Source organism: Rhinopithecus bieti, unplaced genomic scaffold (genome assembly GCF_001698545.2).
Source record: "Rhinopithecus bieti isolate Rb0 unplaced genomic scaffold, ASM169854v2 scaffold_11744, whole genome shotgun sequence".
Lineage (NCBI taxonomy): Eukaryota > Metazoa > Chordata > Mammalia > Primates > Cercopithecidae > Rhinopithecus > Rhinopithecus bieti.
Window position 1 is genome coordinate 2445232 of NW_016807094.1, and position 11042 is coordinate 2456273.

Sequence of the window (11042 nt, forward strand, 5' to 3'; positions counted from 1 at the left end):
CTTTGAAGCAAAAGTCATAATGAGAACTTTGCTCCTGCCCCTAACATGATATCTCACTTCCTATGTTTCACCCCAGCAGAGAACATAAGAAAATTTTAATTTGATTCATTTAAGGATGGCTATCCTGATTAGTCAAAGCAGAATTTGAACTGGAATTATACTAGAAATGTTTGAGAACGACATTCCATGTTTAAAATGATCAGACTTTACTCGAGCCTTTTTTGGACATAATTAATGAATCAGCAAGAATGGAAGCCAGCGTAAGCTACCACAGAGAAACCAGGCAGAAGCAGGAATGCAATTTGCTTCCTGCATTACCAGCAATAAACAATCCTTTATATCATAATGTAAGATCTAAAAATAGTTCACTTTAAATTTTGAGCCCTTGTACATAATGAAAGGAGGCTGTGCATAAAAGCCAGTTATTCATTTATTCTCTACATTAGAGGCTTCAACAGTAAGAGCCCAATTAACAAAAAAGACCAGTGGGAAATTATGCATAATACTCTTTGTTTATTACAGAGAGACTTTATGTTCATATCTCACTGCAAGGAAATTATGTGCGCGACTTGCATAACTCACGCATGGCAGTATTCCCTCTGAATTTAGAGTTCTCAAAAATGACCATGCAGAAAGAATTGAAGTGGAAAAATGGTGATTTTAGAAAGATAGTGCCACTGTGTCATTAGCAGTGTGAACAGCATTTTCCGTGGCTGTGGCCACTGGACAAGCCCATAGGCTTGGACAGAGGGGCTACTGTCAGAGCTGTGCCTTCAAAGAACCTCCAGCCTCAGGACTCAGGAATCCTGAGTGTTAGTCCTGCTTTAGAAAAGACCATTTATCCATAGACTGTCTCATCCATTCTGGACATGTGATGCAAATGACTGCCAATCTTCTTCCCCCACGACATCACACAGGTGAAGAAACAGAAGATGACTGGATTGTGGAGCTAGGGTGCTTACACTGATTTGTAATGACAGCCTTGAGGCCCAAAGTCCTCTTCTGCTGAATGAGATGGGATAACAAGATTGTCTTTAAGGTACCTGAAGCCTTGCTACTGTGTGACCACTTCTTCTCAAGGGAACTGGAGACATTCCCAGGATGTCGAGTAACTAAGAAGAAATAACAGGGGTCACGTTTGCTCCTCATTCAAGATTCTAGTTTAATTGTTCTTCCCAATTTCCCATGTCCATGACATAGGATGATTTGTGATGTTGCTGAGACCTGTTTGAATGCCAGGTAGGAAGTTGGCATGTTGGAGCAAATCATTTGGCTGAGAATAAGCCTGCTGACCAACCTGTATCCCCATTCACAAAAGCCCAGCTGATTCTCTTCTCCACACCACTTATGAGCAACTCTTGTGAACTGATTAAACTCTTCCTCTTCCTAGAGTAATAAATGTCCCAAAAAGTGAGTCACTGGCTAGGGCTGGGGCCTGAGCTAAAGAGAAAGAGAGGAAGCCTCGGGAAGCCACCTTTTTTTAAAAATAATTTTTATTTCAATAGCTTTTGGAGTACAAGTAGCTTTTTGCTACATGGATGAATTTTATAGTGGTGAATTCTAAGCTTTTAGCGCACCCATCACCCAAGTCGTGTACATCGTACCTAATGTGTAGTTTGTTATCCCTGGATCCCCTCCCACCCTAACCTTTCTGAGCCTCTAAAGTCCATGATATCATTCTGCATGCCTTTGTGTATGCATGGCTTAGCTCCCACTTCTAAGTGAGAACGTACAGTTTTTGGTTTTCCACTCCTGTGTCACTTCACTTGGAACAATGACTTCCAACTCCATTCAAGTTGCTATAAGAGGCATTGTGTTCTTCCTTTTAATGGCTGAGTAATATTCCATGGTGTATTTATATTACATTTTCTTCATCCACTCATTAGTCAGTGGATACTTGGATTGGTTCCACATCTTTGCAATTGTGAATTGTGCTGTGATGAACATATGTGTGCAAAAGTCTTCTTCATATCATCACTTATTTTCCTTTGAGTAGACACCCAGTAGTGGGATTGCTGGATTGAAGGGTAGATTTACTTTTAGCTTTTTAAGGAATCTCCATACTGTTTTCGATAAAGGTTGTACTAATTTACATTCCCAGCAGTGTATGAGCAACCCCTTTACCCAAAATCAATGCCAACATCTATTGTTTTTTTTGACTTTTTAATAATGGCCACACTTGCAGAAATAAGGTGGTGGTATCTCGCTGTCGTTTTAATTTGCATTTCCCTGGTGATTAGTAACACTGCACATTTTTTTCATAGTATTTTTTCCCTGGGTACAAGTGCAGTATGTACTGAAGAGCCAGGTAGGGTCAGGCATGGTGCCTCGTGCCTGCAGTCCCAGCACTTTGGAGGCTGAGGCGGGAGGATTGCTTGAGCCAAGGAGTTCAAGGCTGCAGTGAGCTATGATTGCATCACTACACATGAGCCTGGGCAACAGAATGAGACCCAGTCTGTCAAAAATATAAAAAAGTGAGGTGGCAATTCAGCAGGGCTTGGTCCTCTGACCAGTCCACCATATACTTTTCCATGGATAAAACCATGTGTAATTGCATAAAAAATGTTCATATTTGTTAAGATCTCAAGACATATCTTTTAAGAATATCAAAGGTCTTTCATATCTACTCAAATCAAGAGCCATTGATAGAAAGTACTTTGGCTCAAATACAAAAGAGCATCTTCTATGTGAACTGGATAGGAAACCATTGCTGTGGGGTACTGCAAACCTATAATCCCAATAGAAGTACTAGATCTCCAAGCCCTATGCTAGCAAAAGGCACTGTAGGCCTCTTCCCCTTGGTGTGGTTGCAGATAGAGATGTACAGATGCTGCATCCCTTGGACAGAGCATGCATCTACTCCCCCACCTTTGTTATGCCTAAATTTGCCAGAAGAATGTTATTTTAAAAAATAAATGTCCAGATCATGAGGGTGTGATGGGATTGGAGTGTTCACACAGAGCATAAGGCTCATTGAGGTCATCTTCACAATTATGTAATGTTTCCAGTTGGTTCTTTTAATATCAAGAATGACTACACAGTCCTCCCCAAGTTCTGGCAAGCCTAGGATACGATGACAAATTTCACAGTACACACACATGGGATGGTCACAGGAACAGATGAAAATTCAAGAAGGAAGAGATAAATCTTTGGTACCACTGCAGTGGGACATTTAGTGACTCATGGGGGTCTTGAGTCTCTCACAGAGTTGGCTGAGCAGGTCCAGTCTCCCATAGGTCCCCAAGTGACTCCGTTCCCAGGCCGCTCATCTTCCCAGGCATCAGTCTCTAGGAAGAGGCACATACTAGGGAGGCGCAGAGGGAAGCACACTGTCTCAGATCAGCAACTCCCAACACAGCATCCTAGGGATAAGAAATTAATCCAAACATGGGAAATAAACATGACAAGCTTTATTTAACTATCATTTTTACCCATCATATACATATATAACATATTTGGTACATATGAGTCATATTTCTGACACTTTTTATAGCTACATGTATAAAACTATAGAAATATGTGAAAATCAAAAATATTTTCACATATTCAAAAATATGTGAAAATCAAAAAATTTTGAACACGTGTGTCGTGATGTCAGGACACGTGTTCAAAATTTTTTCCAAGAATGCCCTAGATTACCTCCCTTGACCAGGACACTGTATTTTCATCAATTAATTTTAAGATTTTACTGGCAAGACTTTCCCCACATTCAATTTGCAACCAGCTAAAAACCCATGATATCCTTCACTTAAACTTAAAACCCATGATATCCTTCACTTAAACTTACTTTGGACCAGGCCTCCCTAAATTTGTGTTTGTAAAAATACTTAATTGAACAAAATGTTAGAATTTCCATTCATCCTTATGAATTTATTTTGTTGATTTCGCCCCACTATCTTTGCCTGTCAGGATTAATACATTTGTTCACTCCCAAATATGTTTAAAAATAAAAAAGCATATAGAAAAAAAAGACTGGAGAAAAATAGGCAAAATGTTGACAGAGGTTGTCCCAAAGTTACCAGTTGAAGGTGATTTATTTTACTTTCTCATACTATTTTCACTTTTGAAATTTTCTATAATAAGCCTGCATTTCTGTAACAATAGAAAGATAAACATTTGTAAAGCATATGCTTAAATTCTATCATCTTGCCTCTTCACTGCCTCTCCAGACCCTATGTCAATGGTAAACGCTCTAAGTTCGTATATCTAAAGCACGAAGTAGGATTTCATCTTGGTATTAATGGTTTATTTCCATTAACATTTTACAATTTCAAAAAACAATAACATTTAACCATAAAATGTCATTTAACCAAAAAGGACATGCATTGAGGAAAATGGAGGAGACTGCATGATTTGCATGCTCTGGGATGTACCAGGCTAACCTGTAAGGAGAATTTCTAGTCCGCCTACTCTGGTTTGTGCAGGGAGAATCCATTCAGCTGCTGAGGATGAACACTTCTTTTGCAAGATATTTGCAAACCACGCCATATCCACCTTTTATTTAAGTTCTTGATTTACTGATAAATGGCTAATTAGCTTCAGAAAGAATATTTAGCTAAGCCCAGATCTTTTACCTGTTTCCTGCTGATGGCAACCAGATCAAAGCTGATATCAAAATTTTATCCTAATAAACATTTCACATCAACTTTGAATAGAAAAAAATAGTTAACCACAGTTGTAATTTTTTTACATGTTGAAATAATCGACTCAGTATGTGACTGGTGAGCTAAGCCAGTGCTAACAGGGCAAACCAGCTGCGTCACTGTCCATGAACCAACTGTCCATCCATGGTCCCCACTGCACCCCTGGATGGGGCAAGGATGCTGATGGACTTGCAGAGAGGAATCAGTGAGGCTGCATCAGCCCCAGACAGCAGGACAACCACTGGGAGCCCTCGCCATGTGAGCAGAGTTGTCACCTCCCCAGAGCCGAGGAAAAGCAGAAGGCATCCCACAAAAACCGTCACAAAGGTAAGTACTAACCAACAGAAAGGTGAGTGTTTTTAATTCCAAGAATTGGAATGTACTAGATGAAAGGAGAGACATTTGGGCATGTTTCCTAAATGCAATAAATGCTGAATGAGGGCGAATGAGCACTGATGGAATCTGAGGAGATGGGAGCAGGAGGCACAGGACAAGTCCCATGGGGACGTGCTGGATAAACCAGACAGTGTTTTGACGATGCTAACAGCCACAGCAGCACCAAGAAATCAGCAGTTAAGAAGAAAGTAAGATCATGAGGGGACTCAAAATTGGTATGAGAAATACGTTATTGTGTTTCTAAAGATGAAAACATTCACAGCGTGGATTATAAATATGCAGCTATTATCAATGATTCTGTACAAAACGTGTTATTATCTAGATTATTAAACTAGCAGCTTAGATACAACCATTATGAAATGATTGTAGAGAAGGAATATAGGAGAATTGAGGCCTAATTAGCCAGGGTACAGGAAGCCTGATGGGAAGTCAAAGCTGACAAATGAATCTAGGGTAGGGGTTTGAATTCAGAGTGAGGGCTCATTTTTGACCCTGTTCTTGACCCTAAGAGTGTGTAATGAAGACCATATTTTGAAACTCACATACAATGCACATCTGTCACTTTGTATAATTATCATAGGTATATTTCGTATATTTCAGAAAAATTGTGTGCTAATACTTCTTTTTGGAAAGTCAAATTATGCTTTAAATGCACCAGGGGAGATAATGCGTAGACAATTGCTTTGAAAAATTTTAAAGCACGAAAGTATCAGTTATTAATGATAACATCTGCACCATAATCTGTGACCGTAACTCTAACTTCGTGTTAAAAACTCAATATGTAAAATTACAATGACAATAAAATAAACACTGATTATCTCTTTTTAAAAAATGAAGAACTCTCATGTAAAATAAAAGCGTTTCCTCACATTTTGTGTTTTTATGTTTATGTTGTAGAAAATGAATTCAGCTGCTGCATCCTGGATGAGCTGGCCCAGAAGCCAGTTTGTTCCAGCAGCCCAGACCTGACTTAGCTTAACGAGCCTGTGGGGAGCAGGAACAAACGCACAGACGCACAATAAAGAAAGTGAAAACAAAGATACAATTTGGTGGCTAATTGTACACAGAAGAAAAAGACCTCAGGCATCAGGAACCAACCGAAGAGCAGCCTGGGTGACTCAGAGATGTTACCGTCATCGCCAAAAAACTGGGCAGTTCTGGAGAGAAGCCGCTGGGGTACATGGCCAGGAGGAAGGTGGAACATCATGGATTCAGTTTCCCTGGACGAGCTTGAGCGTTCAAATCACTGAAAATCAGCATCTCAGCCTGAGGGCTTACACATTCATCTTGTGCAGGTTTAACCAGTGGGAGTAGGTTTCCAAGAACCTGGTCATCCCCGCAGGCTCCGATGAAGATGAGTTCCTGGATCCACAAAACAGGAAGCAGGGCTGGAGGCCACAGCCGGACTGATTCTCAACCAGGTGCAATATAGGGGGACCAGCTTTACCACACGTCAGGGCCTCCAACCTGAGCCCAAACAGCTGTCCACAGGGAGCTGGGGCATGTGCCCCAAGCTGAGCCACCTCTCTTTAGACGTCAGCAGCTGGCCAGGGTCGGCCAAAGCTCCTCATGGCATGCTAACACACTCTGTAACACCCTATTTTGCTGCTAGAAATGACTAGAGAGGAGAAAAGGAGCCAGAATGAATCATTATATTAATAGCTCTCCAATTCAAAATAAAACATTTTCTGAAAGTTTACTCTTTGAAGAAAATTAGCAAATCATTATTGCAAATTCAGAGTAAAGGTGATGTCGTGTTAGAGCCTGACATGCACACAACTACGGGAGACACATCACAGTTCGTCATTGAAGGACAGTGGACACTCCTGCGAATTCTAGTAGAAAATTGAGGTCTGCATTAGCAAAAAAAAATATTTTAAATCCATATTGGAACATTTAAAGATGTGTGAAAAGAAATTGCATTTGAACTACTGTTTTGACAGATAAGAGTATTCTCTGCCATTGACATTGTATACTCAAAAGAATCAGTGTTGGGCCTGAAAGTGTTTCTAAGAGACAGAAAAATCACATGTTCACATGGCCACTCTCAATGTGGATTCTCCATCGTTGCTTCCAAACCCTTCTATACATTCATGCCTAAAATTCCTCTAAGAACATGAACGTTTGAAAGCTTGGAGCCTTGGTGAGAAGCCAACAATGCGGCTGATGGCCGTGCCACCTCTTCCTGTAGACACATCACACATGTGTAGCTGTCACCGCGCCATTAGTCATATATTTTTCAGAGGAATGACACACACCAGAAGTACTAGATCACTTACATGTTAATTGCAATTACACAGCAAAACATAATATGCTGCCAAAATATTCACAGGATAATTGCCCTGGGATGACAAGATAATTCTTCCTATTCTTCCAAAACAGAAGGTAGTTGCCCCGTCTAATTACTTTACAATCTTCCAGGCAAGAAATTTTCACTCGGCCCCGGCTGAGCTGGTACCTCTCCGCTCACGGCCTCTCTCTGAGCAGCCTTCATCAGCTCAGGGGATGTGTGCGGGTATGCCAGGACCCCATCCGGGCTGCTTGACCTCAGTACCACTGACTTGCAGAGCCAGATGCTTCTGTGTGTGTGTGTGTGTGTATGGGGGTGTGGGGATCACCAGGGGTGGGCACCAGCCTGTGCATTTTTTGTAGAATGTTTAGCAGCACCCCTGGTCTCCGCCCACTAGATGATAATAGCACCCACCACACTCCGTTGTGACAGCCAAAAATGCTTCCCCGACACTGCCAAATGTGCCCTCGGGGCCTACCATTGGGAACCACAGGATTCTATGCATTTGCCCAGTTGGTGAGGAAGTAGGTCCTGTGCATAGTGGTTGATCCAGGGGCACAGCTCAAAAGTAGGTAACCCGGGTAATGGACACCCTTTCCTCCTCCGTCCTCCTCTTCCCACCTCTCCAGGCACCCAGCAAGCTGCCCTCTCCTCACCTAATGTCTCAACTCTAAAAAGCCACGCAGGTCTTCCTCCCTCCAAAGGGCTCCAGCTGCTAAACAACCCTGCTGCCTTCCTTGCTTTCCACAATGCCCCTCCCACCACCAGACCAGGCGCAGAGGCCTTCTCAAGGCTCTTTCACCAGCGCTGCCCATCTCAGGTCAGAACGAGGGGAGAAAGCACTTTGATTGAAAAATAAGGCATACATCAATGATATCCTTAATTTTCACAGGGGTGTTTGATGAGATTTCAGGTAGTGTGCACCAATGAACAAGGAAATAGTGTGGGGTCAGAAAGCCATTTTCAGTATTCCCTGCATAAGGCTGGCCCTCCTGAGCCCTTCCCAGACCCCGGGGGCCGGGCGATGCTTCAGAGTCCAGGACAGTCCAGTCCTGAATAAAAGGAGCAGATGGTGGATCCTGAATTGACTTGATTTAACCTGTCTCTGATTATTTCAAATAATAAATTAGGAAACTTCCAGAAGATTCTCAGTACAGCATTATAATGTGCTTAAGATACAATCACCAAGTGGTGATATAATTGCTTTAGAATGGGGGTTGGCAAACATTGTGTGTAAAGGGCCAAAGACTTAATATTTTAGGCGTTATGGATCACATAATAACTATTTTATTCTGCAATTTTACATGCCATAGACAATATGTAAATTAACGAGTGCGATTGTGTTCCAATAAAACTTTATTGACAAAAGCAGGCTGGGGGGCCGGATTTAATTAGGGCCATAGTTTGCCCATCTCTGTCTAGGAGGATTTCCACTTGCTTTTGCATCCAACGATTACTGAGCTTGAATTAGGAGCCAGGCATTAGGAAACACACCGGGGATATCAGATGAGTAACACACTGACCCACCTCCTAAGAAGCTTGCAGCCTAGTGGGGGTGATGTGTAAATAGTAGATCCAGAAGAATAGATACAGCAGAAACCCAGAGGCATAATCAACCCCCTGCCACCTCCAGGTAAGGGGTCCCTTGGCCTCATGCTCACCAACTCCCAACTTATTTATCTGCTCCTATTTATAGCAAAATTCCCCAAAATAGTGATCTATGTTGCTATCTCTGCCTCCTCAGCTCCCTCTACCCCCGGTCTATTGAGCCTACTCCATGTGGGTTTCTGGTCCCCAGCAGTCCTCTGGAATGTTGTCAGGAATGACAGTGACTCTAAATAAAGCCTTCACCAGAGGCTCCAGGTGCCCTGAAGTTGCCCATCCACTGACAGAGGCTTCGTTTCTGCAGAGGCTACCCCTACGCCTCGTCAACACACTTGAGATAGCCCATTCTGTGTCCCTGGCAGCTGGGGCTTCCCACCATGGCCATGCCCCAGAGGGCATCCTCTTTCTTCTGAGGCTCCTGTGCTCATAGTAAAAAAAAAAAAAAAAGACAGAGAGAGAGACTACAGTTCTGAAATGCCCCATGTCCAATAAATTTTACCCTATGCTCCTATCTCTGCCCCTGCCCAAGGCCTGCCAAAGTGAAGGGCAGGGATTTAGCTGGCCACTGTCCACTCCCTGCCCACTTTGTAGCTCAACTCAGAGGCATCCTTCAAGATCCACCATATCATATTCATGTACTGTCTTCTTTGCTGTAATTTATGGACACAATTGGAGCACTTCCGAGCTCCAATTAAGATGGTGAATGTATCTCATTTTATAATACTTAGCAAGACTTCACCACTAGCTGACCTTCTAAATGCAAAGATTGGGCTACATTTTAATTCTCGCTTCGTGGTGATAGCTTTGTGTCTGAGTTATGAGTGAGAGAATATAAGATGCTATTGTTTTCCTCTTTTCTAACCACAAAGGGCAGTTGCATTGGAAGCGGAAAGTTCATAGAAAGGAAAATGAAGACACCCACTCCTGGAGCATTATGGGAAATAGTTCACTGACTCCGCAGTTCGGATGCTGTCTTTGATCATTACAACGTGTACCTCTGATTTTTAAAATTCCACCCTTCACAACATCATCCAAGGGTGCACATGAAGAAAATTAACACATTAATTTTAGTAGCAAAAACATTAGGGAAGGACAGCAATTCGCAGCTTAAACTGGTTCAAGATCAACAGCAATGACATTAAGCCACCTAGTGACAGGCTTCTTGGAAAAGCCCCAAATTTACAAATAGAGAAAAATGCTATAAACTGAAATTAGAGGAAGTTGAAGGCCTTTGACCTATCCTACTCTGAGGCCTGAGTCAGCTGCACAGATCCTGCAGGCCTTCCCTTTGTGGAAAGAGAGAGATGGGGATCTGTGCCTCAGCCACTGGGGCAAAGAGTAGAGTGCAAAGCTGAGACCATGACCAACCTCTGTCACGGTCACCACGCTGTTGAAATGACTGGCTTGACTAGCAGCATTGCCAAATCAGAAGTCACGGCTTGGGTTTGTGTAGCTATGCCTGGGGCATGCCCGCATCAGAGTCCTAGCCTCTGATACGGCAGAGGCTGAAAGCACCGTCTGTCCACCATCCCTCTCTCACCAGCCTGCCCTATCTCCAAAAGAGGAGTAGCCTTTGGAAGCATCAGTGCTTTCACAGAGGGCAGTGCACCCTATGAGCAGGATGGGACTCAGAACCATGGCTCTCATACTCTATAAATTCTCATAAAGATGTATTAGTTTCCTGTTGCTGCTGTAACAAGTGATCGCAAATGCAGTGGGTAACAATACACTCTCCTAGTGCTGTAGCAGCAAAAAGTCTGAAATGAATCTTGCAAGACTAAAATCAAGGTGTAAACAGGGCTGTGCTCCTTCTGGACTCTATGGGGAGTGTTTCCTCACCTTTTCCAGATTCTAGAGTCTACCCAAGTTCCTTGGCTGGCAGCTCCTCCCTCCAGTTTCAAAGTGTGTCACTCCATCTCTGTTTCCGACACTTGCCACATCTTCTTTTCTGACTCTAACCTCCCACTTTCTTCCTATAAGGACCTTTGTGATTACTATAAGCCCACCCAGATGATCCAAGACCACCCTCCCCTCTCAAAATCCTTAACTTAGCCACACCTACAAAGTCCTTTTTGCTGTGTAACATAGCATATTTACAGGTTCTGAGG